The sequence below is a fragment of the Plodia interpunctella genome, chromosome 5 (genome assembly GCF_027563975.2).
Source record: "Plodia interpunctella isolate USDA-ARS_2022_Savannah chromosome 5, ilPloInte3.2, whole genome shotgun sequence".
NCBI classification, from domain to species: Eukaryota; Metazoa; Arthropoda; class Insecta; order Lepidoptera; family Pyralidae; genus Plodia; species Plodia interpunctella.
In genome coordinates, this window is record NC_071298.1 from 10,013,039 (window position 1) to 10,030,977 (window position 17,939).

The 17,939-nt window shown below is 33.6% G+C and overlaps 1 protein-coding gene and 1 non-coding gene across 5 annotated transcripts in view; both read right to left on the reverse strand.

Moving 5' to 3' along the window:
• The window catches only part of LOC128669698 (tenascin-like), a 39,060-nt gene extending 21,614 nt beyond the window's left edge, over nucleotides 1-17,446 (reverse strand). Inside the window, exon 1 of one of the 4 annotated variants that reach the window (XM_053744751.2) lies at nucleotides 17,287-17,446. The gene's annotated coding sequence lies outside the window, so the exon portion shown is untranslated. Of the gene's footprint in view, nucleotides 1-6,224; nucleotides 6,342-17,286 lie in introns of those variants that run through there. The other 3 variants (XM_053744749.1, XM_053744750.2, XM_053744748.2) reach the window with 3 other exon arrangements.
• TRNAR-UCU (transfer RNA arginine (anticodon UCU)) lies at nucleotides 14,206-14,278 on the reverse strand. Its single transcript has one exon. It is a non-coding gene; the product is annotated as a tRNA-Arg (tRNA).
• Nucleotides 17,447-17,939: the final 493 nt, after the last annotated feature.

A 17,939-nucleotide genomic window follows, 5' to 3' on the forward strand; every position in this document is an offset into this window, starting at 1 on the left:
TTGTCAGATGTAAGCTGAGTGATTCAATTATTTGATGTATTTGTTAGTATTTTTGCACCACGACTATATAATGGCACAAGTTCGATTGGCGTCCGACTTTTAGGGTTTTAGGAATACGAGTATCACTACTATAACGCTGAAGAGTATGAATGCGTGAAACAATGTAATTAAATGCCCAAACTAATTAAAAAATTACATCTCTGTAGACAATTGCGAAAGTATTTTATTTCGTTTAAAAGTACACTCAAATAATAATAATTAAAAAACAGCTTTTGCCGAATAATTAAAGGCATTCTTGATCGTAACATGGGCCAGAAGAAATCCGAAATTTAAAATCTGTGAACGCCAATCACGATCTCGGTGGTCCGGTTTTTGTATCCAGTACACGAGGCGTGTGATTGTTGCCTTTTTCCTTACTGTACAGTGTACAGTACACTGGCTGACAAATAAGTTTAAAATAGCTGCCAAGAAACTACCAAGGTTTTGTCTCAAATTCGATCTATTTGGGACAAAAAACTAAGGTTAGAACGACTTGCTTTTGTGTTCTAATTTTCTCCGAGTTTGCTGGATTGGATACTTTTTTAATACATTCTTTAAAGAAATATAGTACCTATAATATTTCCCTGTGGGGTGATTAAAGATTCATTGACGGATCTTTTTGTATTCGTATGTGTGGTTTAAGAGTAAAGGATTAAAATGGTTTAATCTTTTATTTTTATGTCTCCTCTAGGAGGTAGCTGGCATGTGCAACGTTCTTTGAAGTTGACAAGCTTAACCTATTAGCATGTATTATACAGTGACACGACCGGTTGTTGTGTGTGGTCCCGCCCTAGAATAGGACTACTTCATCGTCCCGTAACAGGCAATAATACCATTCCCAAAGAGGGTCAAGAGGAGACGTCGGGCAGACGGCGGGTTGTAAAATCTTAGTCAAGTCTTAAAAAAATTTTTGAATAGATTATTTTTTTAGACGTACTCTGTTTTCTACTCGTAGCTTTGGGGGATCACAGCTCCGAATGTAACCGGGAACACGCGAGATTAGAAAGAGAGAGAGAGTGACAACCCAGTAGCTGCAAGTGTGTAAGCTAAGTATTTTCGCCCTTATGTGAACTGGAGTAGCATGAATCGACATTGTCGTCGCCAGTACTTGACTGGAGTTATTTTTATTGTGACTAAAAGGATTGTTTTCTTAAGAATGACGTCATTAATCAGTGAGACATCCAGCTCGGAGCGATTTCTTTGTAATTCCATTCATTTCAAGGTTTTTTCAAGGGCCCACTTGACTTAAGCATGGGAAATGCAAAATTAAACGTATATTTAGTACGATATAGGTTAATTGGATACGTAATAACACATACAAACTTTAATGAAACGCATGTTAATCTATGCATGAAAAAATTGACAATTTATAGAAATCACAATTTACGAAACAATTTTGTGTTTAGGTTATCTTTTGTGTCTTATTGTTAACGGTGTCTGATTTCAAGACTGGAAATAGCCCCACCACAACTTCCCATCAGTTGTGCCGGATATTTTAAAAGGAATTACGCTTGTTGGAACTGGATGGAAGATAGGGAATTTCATACTATAAACAAGTTGTCATCAGAGAGATCTAGTTGTATTCGACGTGTAACATTAAAAGTCATGTTAAAACAAGCCAGTACGAAAAACTAAAACAAAAGATGAGCACAATCGAAAATACGCAAAGATCAACAAAAAAGAAAAAATACCCGGACGCAAAGCCGTGACCAGTGGTCAACCACATTTCACAACCACGTCAAATATAGTAAGAATGTCTTCAAAACGCCCAGTTTCAGCCCTTGTTACTGGATACCACTGGATATTATCCTGGGTAGGATAATGTATGAGGCGGCTAAGGGATAAATGACTTGACAGACAATTGGTATATAGCATTCCTACAGAGACAGGCGGCCTTTCGTAAATCATCAATGAATATAAAATTTTAGATACTCTTGAATTAAGAAGGTCGCAATCAGAAATCTAATCTAAAACACACGAGTATGAGAGAGTGGGCTTTCACGTTTTAGTCCATTGGTTTTAATTCCAAAAATACAAATACACAGGATCATTGAGGCGTGTTTTATTCTAAAGTTCCGGTCGAATAAAAATTTTCAATTGCACATTAAATACTATCCTACTAATATTTAAAATGAGAATTTGTATGTTTGTTACTCTTTCAAGCAAAATCTACTGGACCGATTGTTATGAAATTTGGTACACAGGTAGAATATTAACCTGGAATAACACATAGGTACTTTTTATCCCGAAATTCCCACGGGAGCAAAGCCCCGGGGCGCAGCTAATTTGCTAATATTTCATGTAAGTACACCTACTTTTATTGTATGCCATTTTAGTTGCTATGATGTTTAGATGTTCAAGGTTAAAAGAGGTCCTAAATTGGTCGTTTAAGGCTGTTGCACATATCTGATGCGGTGTACTCTATAACCGGTCAGTTAAGTGTCTCGCACTACACTTTAACAATACCATTGTGGATCACAACGAGGCGGAACGGACGAGACTGCCTCGCTAGGCTGGTAATTAGAGGATGTTCGTGATGATTTAGAAGCTAATTGTTATGTAAGTTAGGGTTATTTTAGACCAATAAGATAATAAGTTTGGGGGTGCACGAATTCTTTTTTTTACACGATGCGTATAGTAGACGAAATGAGAGAATGATAAAGAATGTGGACTATACTAACGTGCTACGTGTTTATAAGTTTCGTGGTAGGTTTTCTGGGCGCCGACACTCAACGGCTGAGGAAGGAACCGGGAAAGCGCTGAGATGAGAGAGAGAGAGACAAGAACAAATAAATAAATATATACGGACAAATCACACAGATTGAGCTAGCCCCAAAGTAAGTCCGAGACTTGTGTTATGGGATACTAACTCAACGATACTATATTTTATAACATATACATATACAGATAAACATCCAAGACCCGGGCCAGTCATGAAGTACTCTTTGTTATTCTGTGGTGATGTATCGCGTGCTCGGTCTGTCTGGAGATTTTAGAGGATCACTTTTTATCACGTCTATTGTCTTTATTACTCGCCATACACTTTCCAATATTGTTTAAAAATCTTTATTTACAACTAACTCACGAAAAGTATTCCTGGATTTTTCATATTTTAACAGATTAAGTTTTGTTACAAATTAAAAAACCCCCCTACTTTCAATATTCATTTAGCTACAACTTTCGAACGGCTGAACCGATTTTCATGATGAAACATGGCCAAGAACACTCGGGACAAAATTATCTATGACACAAAAAAAACTGGAAAGAAAGTCGGTTCATCAGTTTGGGAGACACAGACAGACTTAAACGTTAAACTTATAACACCCCTCTTTTTGCGTCGGGGGTTAAAAATCATAAAAAATTACCTTCATAGAGTCGTGTAATTTCATGCTTCCTGTTCATTTCAATGTGACAAACATACGAGTATCATATGTCTGAATTTATCCGAGCTGCAGTTTTATAATGAATGGGCATGAGTCATTGTTCGAAGCGCTACCGGCCTGGCCTTGATGGGTTTACTATTGATACTCATTTTTCCAGTTTAATATCAAAAACACCCACGACCCAAACCCATTTTGTAATGGGTTCACGACGGTCCATTTGGGGTTTTTGATCTAATTAAGAAACTATTTTTGAAAATAATAATGAGATGAAAAAAATCTGGAATCGAGCGGGATTCGAACCCGCGCACCCTGTCTATCCGACCTAGCTATCGAGACCATGCCAGTTCGGCTGAATTAATTAATCTCCTAATAGAAACTCATTACTACTGAATAGGCTATATTTGTTCCAACTACTCAAATCAGATACTTACTTTTTCTAATGTCAAAACAAAAATGTATAGCTTGTATGACAGGGATACGTATCTTGTGACGTCACAATTTTAGAATCAAAATTCTGATCAGAAATCTAGTAATCAATAAAATTTATTAATTAAAGTGACATATCGTGTTTGATTATTTAACATGTTTTTACCCAAATAGCCAATCAGTTCAAAAGTTCAGTTTATTTGTTTTACCTACTGGTAAAACAAATTCTAGTTCAGACTAGACTCTAGTTCGTTTTTAACGGAATTTTATTTTACCATTTGTAGCCATACCAGTTGTAGCTAAATGGAAATTGAAAGTCGGGGGTTTTTTAATTTGTCTAACAAATAAACATGTAACAAATAAAGCTCCGTCAAAAGAATTAGTTAGTACTCTCTTTTAATTTCACCATTTGATATTATTTTCAAAAACTTATCAACTGAGTATTCAATTCCATAGATTATCAAAAAAATATATTCAACTAGAAAGAGGAACACAAACTTTCACTCCCCATTATAGTCAATGGGGGTTGGTTTTTGGAAAAAGTACCCTATATTTGAACGGGAGCCTTTAACTATATACATGCTAGATTTCTACAAAATTGGCCCAGCGGTTTAGCCGTGAAAGTGGAACAATCAGACAGACTTTCGCATTTAAATTTTAGTATGGATATGGATTCTCACGACCACGCCATGTCATGTGGCATCGCAATTGCTCATCAATGTCATCCGTCAGCTAATCGGTTCCGTCACGCTGATCTCTATTTTAAAACCATTAGTTAGATTGGAGATATTATTCAAAATTGTCTTTATTATGCATTTCATTTGCGTAAAAATGATTTAAATCTGTATGTTGCATGTAAAAGTTGCGAAATTGCTCGAGTGACGGCCTTTAGAGAATTTAGAAAGTTAGTTAATAAAAAACTTAAATTTCATTTATGCCAATCGATTTCAGCTTACTGTTTAGTTATTTAAGTTATTATTAAATACCTAATCATAACGAAGAAAAGAAGAATGTACTTACAATGTTTATTTGCGTTCAGTTTATTTTTTTCAATACAATAAATATTTGTAGACCTTTACAGTCACTTTTCCACGTCATCTCTTCACGTATTCCTCATGGCTCAGGATCATGGTAATTACGTGAAATGTAACACACACACACACAACTAGGTAACTACTTTCTTGGCACTGTTAATGGACTGGTTTGCCATTGCACACACAAGTTAATAATCAACCAGTGTGCAGGTTTTTTTAAACATATTTCATATCAAGTATTCTATATAGAGAAAAAAACAACGGATGTAATTCCTTTTGTTATAGTACACTTGTGTATCAGTTAATTAAATGAAGCCTTTGATACAGAAACCGTGTTGGGTGTTCAGTGAAGGAGTTAATTTTAATGCCCCCCCTTCCTTGTCAGTGATATGTGATATCTTTCCCTAAGGGTCAATAAGGCCAATTTTTCGATATGATATGGTTGCTGGCGAAAATACTACTTTTTTTTAAATTTTATAACTATTAAGAAAAATGATATTTTATCAGCAAAGTCGTTGAAAATAAACTATAACGAAAAATACTTATACATGTATATAATTATAAAGAGGTAAGCGTTTGTGAGTTTGTATGTTTGAGGCGGGTAATCTCCGCAATTACCGAACCGATTTCAAAAATTCTTTCACCATTAGAAAGGTACATTATCCAAGTTATCTATAAGCTATATTTATATATAAGGAGCGAAGCCCCGGGCAACATCTGGTGTTGAATAAAAAAATAAAAAAAATGATATGACAAAAAAATCTCAGTTGCAATTTATTCCCGAAGGTTTATAATAGATCACGAAGCCATACAATTTATGTTACTAAATTATATAAGTCAGTAATGTGGACCTTTATTATCTTTATTTTATAACATTGTTACAAGCAAAGCATCAATTCATTCTCGAACCGCTTAAAATGGTGGTAACCTTATGTCAATAATGAGGCTGAAAATACCGGAAAACCAACGGAAACCAATTTTCACCACACAATTTTGTAACTTTGTTAGTTATTGAGTTTTATCTGTTGTAATCATTATGTTTTATTGGATATTTATACAGGAATTTTTTTTGTAAATATAATTGATATTAGGAATAGGAAAGTAGATTGTTTTTAAAAAGGATTAAGTATAAGTAATTAATCAGCGTCACGCAACCATTTTATGCCTTGATTTTTCATTCAAGTACTATACAGTTTTTAATCTAATCTTGCGATAGTGCATTCGCTTCTGTTTTCCTAATTTTTTATTTTATTTTTGTAACTATAGCAATTTATTGCTACACGTTGAAAATATACTGCCATTTTAATTCTGTTGTACAAAAACAAATTCTACAATAACTTACCAATGTACTCGTATGTTTATCACATGCACAATCACTATCACTGATTTTGTTATCACTATCACAACACATTCCGACCGTCCACCGCGGCGGTCAACTTAACACTGACTCATAAAAACAGTGATATATTTGAATGAGTAAATATATTTCATTGACGCTAGGCTTCATTGACATACTAGTCTACCTCAATGCATGGAAGGATCATTGTTATATTCACGGAGTGCTAATGTTTAAGATATTTTGATAGGTACTTACAAACTACTGCAATCTTACATTTCGGTCAAATATCTTGTCCGAATCTCCTGCTTTTACTACTATTTTAATATTATCAAAGCTTTATATACTTTTATTATAATAATTAACTTTAATTTTTTCTATTTAAATGTAAACAACATCGTGTTTTTATTATTTGTCAGGTTTATGCAATACTTCATATCAAAAATGTTAAGTATTCTGTGTCTAGATAACTTTTATATGATACAATTTTTGTGGAATGCAACCGAGTTTTAAATTCTTGTTAAGTATATGTTTTTAGTAATAGTTGTAATCTGTTGTTGATATTTACTCATGCGGCTATTTAGCATTTTCCTTAGGAAAAACGTTGTTTTCCTTACGATACCTGTCGTTCTCTGACAAGGATATTGGCTAAAATACATAATGCAATTCGAACTTAATGTCGGCCAGTGATATAGGCAACTTAAAATGTTTATTTTTATCTTCACTTCGTCCTCCCAATTTTTAATATATGTATAAGACCTATATTTGTTAATTGACGTCCTTGGAGAAAAGGCTGCGGTGAAGTTTGATGCGCCGCTTCTTCTTCACCTGCTCTTTGGAAGCCTGCAGTAGACTTAGTTTAAGTAATTTTTGACGTCAATAAGTGATGTATATCATCCTAAATTGAATAAAGAATTTTGAATTTGAATTTGAATTTGAACTTTGAAAGTGAAATGTACCATTCGGAAGGTCAAATTTTAGGTAATACTATACCTACTTACCGATGTACTGTAAGATCTGGAAGGTTGAGAGAATACTCACAAGGTCCCAGGTTCAAATCTCGTCTATCATTTTCGCGGATTCCGAGTGAGGCAGTGAAGCCAAAGTAACGTAAATGATTTTGGAGATTGTAATGTGATTTTGCGAAATGCCGCTTGCCTGATGTCAACGATCCTTGGGAATGCTATTGCTGTTCTATCAGCTGCCAATGTCCCTTAGTCGCCTCATATGACATCCATGGGATGATGGAGTGGTCCTATTCTAGGCCGGAGTAACTCTTAAAAAACGCCAAAATGCAACGGTAAAACGCAAAATGGCAATACCTAGTTTTGGTATTGTTGATGTGCTGTAGAATGTACATAGAATAATTTTATTCCAATTGTGCAAAGGCCAAGCTAATTTAGTCTTACTAGATGTTCGTCGCGAACATAGACTTCGCGAACACAATATTTTTTTAAACAAAATTGTGAATATTACAAAAACGAGTGAACCGATTTTGACGCCTCACGAACTTAAAAATTCTATTGGCATGTCGTATACATCTTTTAAATTTCATCAATGTCGCACCAACGCTTCAAAAGTTATTTAATCAAATTATTTTTGGCCGGCATAATAGTACGATATGAAGTAATGAGCATAAAAATACGAAACATCCTCTTTAGTGTAGTCGGTTAAACCTGTATTACTAATTAAACTAGCACGTTACATCGTACTTTCTTGACCTACTTTGTCAATGGCGGAGTATGGTTTCCTACTTTCAGTACCAACCTTATCAACTCTCACTTATAGCTAATTTACGATAACATACACTGACCTCGATGTTTTATCTGTGATTCACATTGCAATTTATTTAATTCCGGCTGTACACTATCGGTGAACAGTTCGTCGGAATTTGGCGAATTCGGCACACATTACTGGTTAATCATTGCGGCAAATTGAAGCTCTGTCACAAATTACGCGATGTTCATTTCGCGTCGGAATATAGCTGAGTTTGGCGATGCCCGCGTTTAGTCTTATCATCACCAATTAAGCAATTTAAGACCGTAGCTTTCGATGCAGTTCCTTCCAGTACTCTGTCTCCATAGATAATTTATTCATTTCTTGATACGATATGACGCTCCCTGTTTCTATTATTTTATTCATTCTACGTTACCTTTTATGAAATCCAAGTTATGATACATCCTGTCCTATATAATATCCTAACATTTTGCTTCTAGTCTAGTTTCAATATGTTTTAGATGTTTCTTTTTCTGCTATTCGGTTAAGAACCTCTTTGTTACCAATTGCTTCTTTCCAGCTAATCCTTTCTTTATAATTAAGTTTTTGTTATTGTGTTTTACTGTGGTGGTCCAGTGATTCAATAGCTTGCGACTAAAAGTCCCAGATTCGAACCCTACTCGTCCTTTACGAGTTTGAATCCCAATCTAATTCATAGTCCTGAGAATCTTTAATTATAACTAAGTACTTATAAACTTTCGCGTTGCATAACAAATAATACTTATTATATACTAAACAACAGGTATTAAACGCGCACATACCGTTTCGGAGCTTGCTTAGTCAGAAATAAAAAAGGTATGTGCGCGTTTAATACCTGGTATTTAGTATATATAATAATTAATTATAAAATTTGACAGGAACCTATTTTATGAACCCCGATTTGTGTTGTGCCCACGATTATCAAAACCACTCCGGCAATCTCTGTGGTTCAGTTGTGCTAATTACTTGCCATAATGAGAGAGACACTGAGGATGCTTATCTGAAGTATAATTGAAGACTAAGAAAGACTTTGACGCGTGGCCAAGATGCACTATCACTGAGCCCACGAAGTAGTTTGTAGAAACGTCGAGTTTAAACCACTTCTATACGATTGACTTGTACAATATGCATGAGTTTTATTTTATTCCTTTTTTATTGATCTATGGCTTGAGAAGAAGCAGCTGATCATTCTATATTTTCACATTCAAAACATGAAAGCATGAAGTTATTAAACGTGTGCATAGTTACAGAATTTCATACAAATATTATACAAATCAAAAACGGTTATAAAATGTGTTTTTGCGCAACACTTTCTCACATCCGCGGATTTCCTGACAATAACCATTAAATTCACGGAACTGTTATAAAAGCGAATCGACAATTCCGATTGGTGTCATGGCGTCCGATCTCTTTTTAATTACATTGAAAAATGACGAAACCACGATGATATCAAATTCATGACACATTCATTTACAATTACCATTCATTGTTTTGAAAAACTCGAAACGTGCGTACCATAGATGATAAAAAGTATAGAGGGAAGTAATTGTGTAGCCAACCAATATTAGGTCATGCCTCCTTTTATAGGTTACAGAAACAAACCAAACAATGCTAACAATAAAAATGAACTTCTGGTCTAAAATAGACACATAATATAACAGGTCAGAGCATAAGCATTGCTATTCAACGTGGCAATGCTGTTAGGCTTCTGGGCACGCTACCTCGGGGTAACGACCTACAGGTTTTGGTATTTTCAAATAGTATATATTTATTTTTTTTTTTTAATAATTTGTTATTTTTAATTAGTTTTAATTGTTTTTTACATGTACTTAAAATGATAATATGTTTGACATATTATCATTATAAGTATGTAAGTAAGTACAGATAAAATTATATATTTAAAATTAGCTGTTGTCTGCAACTCTGCCTGTGGTTACCCATGTTAGATCTCGAGTTATTAACTAGTATAATATTCCAAAATTCATCAAAATCGGCAACAGTTTCGCCGTGACTGCGACTGACAAACAGATGAAAATACAGACAAACTTTCGCATTTATAATATAAGTATGGATTTACATTTCCACCTCAGACCAAACTCTCAAAATTAGAATAGTTTCCACCACAAGATTTTGGGGAATTTTCATTCATTGTTTAAATAGGTATCTAGAACACGAACAAAACGTTATCGCTTCTAAATAACTTGTACTCTATGTACACATGAACCAATTGAATTAAGGTTAATTCAATTGGTTCATGTGTATTCAGTTCACATACTCTTTCACTTTCACTCCGGCGCGCCAATTGAGTAACGTTATGTTTATTATTATATAGCTAACACTGAATGAGGACGACGGGAGAAAATTTTTTCACTGATATAGTCAAATAAAATCAGCCAAGTGCTAGTCGGACCCGCGCATTAAGTGTTCTGTACCACCCTATCTAATATTATAAATGCGAAAGTAAATTTATTTGTTTGTTTGTTACCTCTTCACGCTCTATCCACTTAACCAATGTTCTTGAAATGTTGCATACATATAGTTTGTAGTATGGAGAAGTACCAGAGCGTACTTTCATCCGGAAAAATAACGCGGGCCAAGCCGCGGGCAAAAGCTTGTTATCTATAAAAATGATAGGAAAAACACGTTTGTCGTATGGGAGCCCCTTTAAATATTTATTTTATTCTGTATTTTTTGTAGTTTGTTTGTTAGTATATATCGTTATAGATATCATAATGTCATTTCAACTTTCTATCACGGTAATAGGGTCTCGTTTTACCCTTTGCCATGACCAAAGGGTCTTAAAACCCTTAAAAGACAATGGTATCGATACAGATAATGATATTTTATTTTTCATTTGATGATTTCATTACGGCTTGGTTCTGGCAGAAAGGGCAAACACAAAAAGTGCAAGCGTGTTGTAGTCAAATTTTATAATAATCGGTCCAGTGATAGAAAGAGTAACAAACATACATACTCACATACATTCCCACAATCTTTCGCATTTATAATATTCGTAGGACAACTAAACATGGCGTAAGCCGTATGAAGTGTAAAATATATAAAAGATCTTCCTTCCACTATAATATGTTTTCATTTTAGGTCAAAAATTACGAACATACTATGTAGAATGTTCATAGAATGTAGAAATTGATAGAATTTATTTGTTTAATATTAATTACCTATGTATGGTACAAAAACTAATAGCGATGTGTCTCACTTAAACATTGCATTTACCTAGGCGGCGCGGCGGCAATATAACAAATCATCAACATACATTTCATGGACCATTATAGGTATCACAGTTCACTCGGCATTGCTTTTACCAGACGTATCTGGTGACAAATCAAAGCTACTTTCTCCATTGCAATGAGTGAGGGAGACAGGAAGACTAGAAGTGGAATAGGATGAGCTCACGGAACTACTGATGACCTTGAGATCTGTCGGATATAGGATTAAACGCAGATAAATGGTTTTAGTAAGTCATTAAATATTTTGTTTTATCGCAGCAGATAGATGACACTGTTACACACATAAATTCCCTCAGTGTTCAATTCTTAATAATTGATTGATAAGTAATATTGTCATTTAAATTATTTGAAAATTGTATTGCCCACTTACCAAAAAATTTAAAAGTAATGCTCACTACTATATTGCCACAGAATTTAGAAAACTAATTGTGTAGACCATGTGTAGATATTAATATTGTTACCTACCTACCAACCACATAATCTGTTTATGCTAAGTCAACTTATATATATATATTACTTATATACTTGTTCTTATGTAGGCTTTCAGTCACGGCACAACGCTGAGCTGGGATCCTTTTCGGCATAGACCCCTAGTTTGTACATGTATAACAAATGTAAAATTGTAACTATGTTATTTTTGCCGAATAAATCATTTTCTTTCTTTCTCTCTAAGTAATATATACAATTCGTAAACTAGAATCTGTTATTCTAACTAGGATCTAGGACAGTAGGGTTAATCGAAGCCATAGCACGAATAGAATCCGACTTGAATTATATTACGTAGATACCAAGATAGTTTAAAAAACACAATCAGACTAAGGAAGATTAAACAAATTGTCTCTGTAAACTCTTAGGGACCAAAATACACATCAATTGAAGCTGAGTATTCTGGTCGCATCGAGGTCATTTCAATAAATTGACCTCGGCTTGAAAAACATTCCCAAGATGCAAGTTGGAACAATAAAATAATCGCGCGGAGGTCTTGTGACGCAACTGTTGTGACAGATGAAATTAAATTAGCATTTTATAATAGTGGTTTAGACATCGATTACCTATCACGTCTTAAGAGGCAGAGGCTTAGCCAAGAGACGCGAAAGTCGAGGACCACGTTGAGCTGGTTAATAGAAATTATTCTATAGCCGCTTCTTTTTCAAAGACTTGAGCTTTGGAAGGTCGACATTTTATTTGAAGACATAGACAAAGATCATTATTTGCAAAAACATTAGTTTACATTATTTACAATGTGATAATTATTTATACTTATACGCTAATAAGTAATGTCCTTCATGTCATCCTAAGTTGAATATATGATTTGATAAAGCCAGGGACTAACTGTATTTCTTCTATTATTACGTCTTAATTTGAAAGTGTTGCATTTCCTTCGCATGATATACACATATGTATAGCTTTTTTTTAAGTGCAATATATATGTATTTATGAACTTTGTTATGTAACAATGTTCGGAATCTTGCAGCCCAACATTTTAATTCAATTAAATCCATTATTAAGATATGCGTGACCTAATGTTGCACCTAGAATCGGCTGCCGATAACTTAATTCCTCAATGGTTTAGCACGTACGCGATTTTTTGTTCATATGGTGATAGAAAAACGATATATCTGACGGCAATGGAAGTTTGTGTCAAAAATGAGACATATTTTAAAAAAAAACTTACTTTAAAAGTGGTACAATTCCCAGCATAAATCACACAGACCGTGTGAAAGACATTGAACAAACAAAGCATATTGCAATATATTACCTGTACCTAGTTGTTATTTGACCGGTTATGACCTTCAACTGGAGTTTTCATGGTCAAATAAGTCATGTTCAAATACCATCTGGAATTTTTTACCTCATTTTATTACTCCATATTATTATTGCAGTGTTTTTTTACTTAGATATTAGGTATAATAGCAGTGATTAAAAAATATTTGAATTTATCAGTTTTTTTAATACGAGGTTAAGTTTTAGGCTATCTACCTGATAGCCTATGGATATTACTAGATACCAAACCACTTAGCCATTGCTCACAGATCCGAAAAAGCGTGACCTGTCTGACATAGCAGAAACTATCGACACATTTATCGGAAGATGAATTAATCGATTGACCGAACGGAATCGAATTGACGGATATAAACAAGATTCCGAGAGTAGCAACGCTAAGAACCTGCTGCAGTAAAAAAAAAAATAATGTCAAGAATTTGCCCGCGCGAAAGTTGCCGGGTTGCTTTGCTAGATGGCCAGTATTTTTGTTTTATTTTATTTATTGATACTTTTCTTTTTACAAGAAGTTTTATTTAACTTGCAATGTAACTATGTCTCGGGTGGAATATTGCAACTCGAATTTGAAGCAGATAATCTCCAACCGATTGAGTTGAAATTTTGTACACGTGTTTAGTTTGGATTACATTGTATTATTATGATAAGTATGACTTCATGGTCAACCCAGGAACAGCTCCAGACGTGAGAGCTCCTCAACGGGTTACTGCACGGACTTGACTATTTTTGTCGCACATTGAATGCAATGAGATCTCTCTGACAACAATAAAAACTTTGTTGATATTCTTTTGGTCATTTTAAAGAAAGTATGTAAGAAAGTATGTATGTGTAAGTTTTTTTTTGTATCAGAAAAACGAATCTACGATAGATATATATATAAGTACACATTCGCATTATTCCTGCCAGTAACTCGGTTATACTTTGAAATTTGGTTTATTGCTTCAAAGAAATTAATTAATTTTAATTGCTTTATTAAAATTCGGTAGGTAACTATTTTGAGGCAAATTTTAATTTGTTATTTTTTTAAAAACATTTATTATTTTTTCTTTTGCAACAATTCCGTTATCGTAAGTGGGTGAGCATACTTTATCGCTAGTCGAGCTGACCCACTTGTTGCAATTCTAAACTAGCCATAAAATTAATATTACTATGCTATAGAATAAAAATAATATAAATGGGATCAAAACAAAAGTATGCAGTATATGCATCCCTGGTGGGGATCGAACCCACGACCTTTGGATTAGAAGTCCAACGCGCTATCCTCTGCGCCACAGGGACTGTAGTCTCCGCGGCGAAATTACGTAAGACTCTCTATGTGTAATGTTGTTCACTCACACAGTGAAACATATCAATGTACATGTGATGTGCGATTATTTTAGGACACACATAATTTGCTAATTGACCAGGTAAAAAATAAATTTATGTGTATTTAAATAACCAAATATACAGTAATTACCTAACTTTAATTTATCAGTTTTATTATTTACGAGACTCACAATTTTTTTCAATGTCATTAAAATATATTAGAAATGTTTCTTGACTCCAAAATCCGTGATGTCACAATACATTACTGTTATAAAAGAATGAAAATTTTTGCTTTTGACATAGGAAAAAAATATCGTTGTAATGATTTAGTGCTTGTTTATTAACATAGATACGAACATTTATTACTATATTTGTAGCTAACTTTAACGTTAATTTAAATTCACTCTTAGAGTGGATTGCATTTTAGTGGCATAATATTTTATACAAACCTAACCTACAATAAATTAGAAAATTTTAGGAATGTTCATAACCGCAATAAACATTAACGGTGCGATCTACAACTGGATAAATAAAGCTGACCTACTGTTTTATTTGCTGTTCGCTTCTCGTCGAATCGAATTGGAGCCCGAATTGATTTTGTATCGAGTAAACGGAAGAGTCCTTTTAGAGCCAGGCGATAATTCAGTTAATCTTCAATCTAATCTTGATTATACTTATCTAAGATCATTATTATATTTTTACATAAATTTTGTACTTTTATTTTTTACAATAATTAAGTAACTAACTACCTACAGCTAATTCATTGTACGACCACACGGGGAGCAGACAATGCAATCTTATGTACTTTTTTTTTCCACTATTTGGCAAAAATAACGGTGTGGTAGAATATTGAAAAAAAAAAATTTTTTTTTCTTGTTTTTCGTGGCTATAACCTTGGAATTAGTAGGTACTCCGTACCGAAGTACTTACTAAATCCATGGGTTACATCAAGTCAATGAGTTAATACGTCAATCTTATTTTCGTAATTTTTTTGGATTCCTTAGGTACTTCAAAAGGTTAAAAAATAATCATTTTGTTGTCCATTTGTTTAGATCAATTTTTTTCAGGAACGTACGAGCAATAGGACGTACAGTATCTTTACAGAAAAAAAAACACGAATATTAAAAAAATCTAAAATTTTGACAAGTCATGTGGCGTGTAAAAATATGTTTTTTTTTTTGTAAAGCCGCATAGAGTCAAGTGTGGGTACCCACAGACATTACGACCACACACATGCAGTTACGTACTATAAAGTCTTGTCTACTAACATAATGTTCGAAATGATTACGTGTATGTATGTATGTAATAATTTGAAAGTCTGCGGTTTTCGCTATCTCGACCAAACTGTGAAAAATAACACTAAACCCGTAATAAGCTATACTTAACACTCATATTCTTCCGTGTCACACCAGTGTAACAGAGAGTCTGTGCCTAAATTCAGAAAATTAAAATTGAATCTTTTTAAATTATGTTCTTTTCACATTTCACGCTCGACAAATTTTATCCTTTTGATCAAATTTGTTTCGAATAACGGCTGGAAGGTTCCAACTTTGAAATTTATAAATTACTAGCGACCCGGCACGGGTGCAATATCATGCATGTTTTATACATACAAACCTTCCTCTTTAATCACTCTATCTATTAAAAAAACTCGCATCAAAATCCGTTGCGTAGTTTTATGCGAGCATATATATGGACAGACAGCGGGAAGCGTCTCTGTTTTACACCATGTAATGATAATATTGATTTGGTCGGGAAAGCTCACAGAAATTGCTCTAAGTATATGAGCTATCTTATCACTACTCTATAGTAATCACTATTTCATCTTACCAATTTTAAAAGATTTCCCTGCCTTAAGTACCTAATAGAAATTCTGACCATAAATTGTGTAGAAAAGTCTGAGAACTGACATACATTTATGTGGATGCGTCTGCGCAATGTTTCTCGAAGACAGGTCATAAAGATGAGGAATATACGGTTATTAGGTCCAGTGTTGTAAAGGTTATATCTGGATTAGTTTAATTGTTCAATCTCAATATTAAAATTTAGTGTATTATTCTAGAGTATTATTTTTTATCAACTACAAATTTAAATAAAAAAAATCATGTGTCTCACTTCAAAAATGACGAAGTTTCATACAAACGTGCAGGCCCTATTTCACCCCTATAGGGATGTAATTTTCAAAATCGAATAATGCATTATTATTTTTTACAAACTACAAATTTAAATTTAAAAAATCATATGTCTCACTTTAAAAATGACGAAGTTTCATACAAACTGGCAACCCCTATTTCAACCCTGTAGGGATGGAATTTCGAAATATCGATGTCTCCTAGTCACAATCTACTTTCTTGCCAAATTTCATCTTCATGGGCTCAGTAGTTTTCGAAATTTCGTGATACATGAGTGAGTGAGTGAGTGTTTTTCGCTTTTATACATATAGATTTAAATTCGTGAGTCACCTTAACCTTACAGCTACAGTATAAATCTAACAATGAAGAAAATAATCAGCTCCAGATTTGTATGATAAGTAGGTAATAATAATTTTTTTTTTGCAAAATAATTTAAAAAATCTAGGTAAGTACCTGTGAGTAGTGAAGTATAGGGTAAGGTAATAGGTAAGTTTGTAGTTTAGTTACTTATGTATTTATTTCATTTTTACCTAAATACCCAGTAAAACAAGAAATAGGTAGTAAATAAATGTAAATATATGATATTAAAATAATGTGTCTCAGTTTTTTTTTTCTAATAATTTACTGTCAATATTTTTCTCGCTGACATTTTCGGACTTGGGTCAAAGTCAAAAGTTTGACAATAACAACTTACAGACGTCATAAATAAACATTGTTTAAGTGTATTGCTATGACATAATACCTACTCTACTACAAAGTACCGCGGCAATACGCAGTTAAAAAAAAACACCATTAACAAAATCCTTCAATATGATAAACAAAAAAAAACTCTAACATACTAATACCCACCATTACTTTTATAACAATAAAAAAAAATACACTTTTCACTGGCACTTATTGTTTTTAATATTCTCACTTTATTTTACCGCGATTTTTCCTATTGGGAGTTTATTTTAACGTTACCATAGCAACTTCAAGATGGCGGTAGACGCATGCGCGCATCGGCCCGAGCGCGAGTAGACTGCCGGTTTTGGCGCCAAGATTTTGTATCATAATAAAACGAAATAGTGCGCATTGGGTAGCGTTCTTCCGAGGTTGTGCCGGAAAATATTTTTTGTGTAGTTACTAGAAGGTGTAGACATGGCACTTAAAAAAAACCATTTAATAAACACTGATGTTCACGTTACCAACAAGAACTGTCACTTATCAACAATATAAGTAGGTAGCTTTTACTTATTTTGTAATTCTAAATTCTTTGCTTTTTGAAAATCAATTCAATTGGGAAATTTCAATACCAGGAAAATTGTGTGATTTAAGTATTAAAATTCGAATCGAAACATTAATTTTTATTAAAACTAAATACATCATATTTAAACATCCATGTATATAAGTAGAGGATAATAATATGTAAAGCAGACATAATTTTGGTAAGACATAAAAAAATCCATTACAACGACTTTTTTAACCTTTTTTAAGAACAAAAGCCTTTCCTTTCAGTTTGT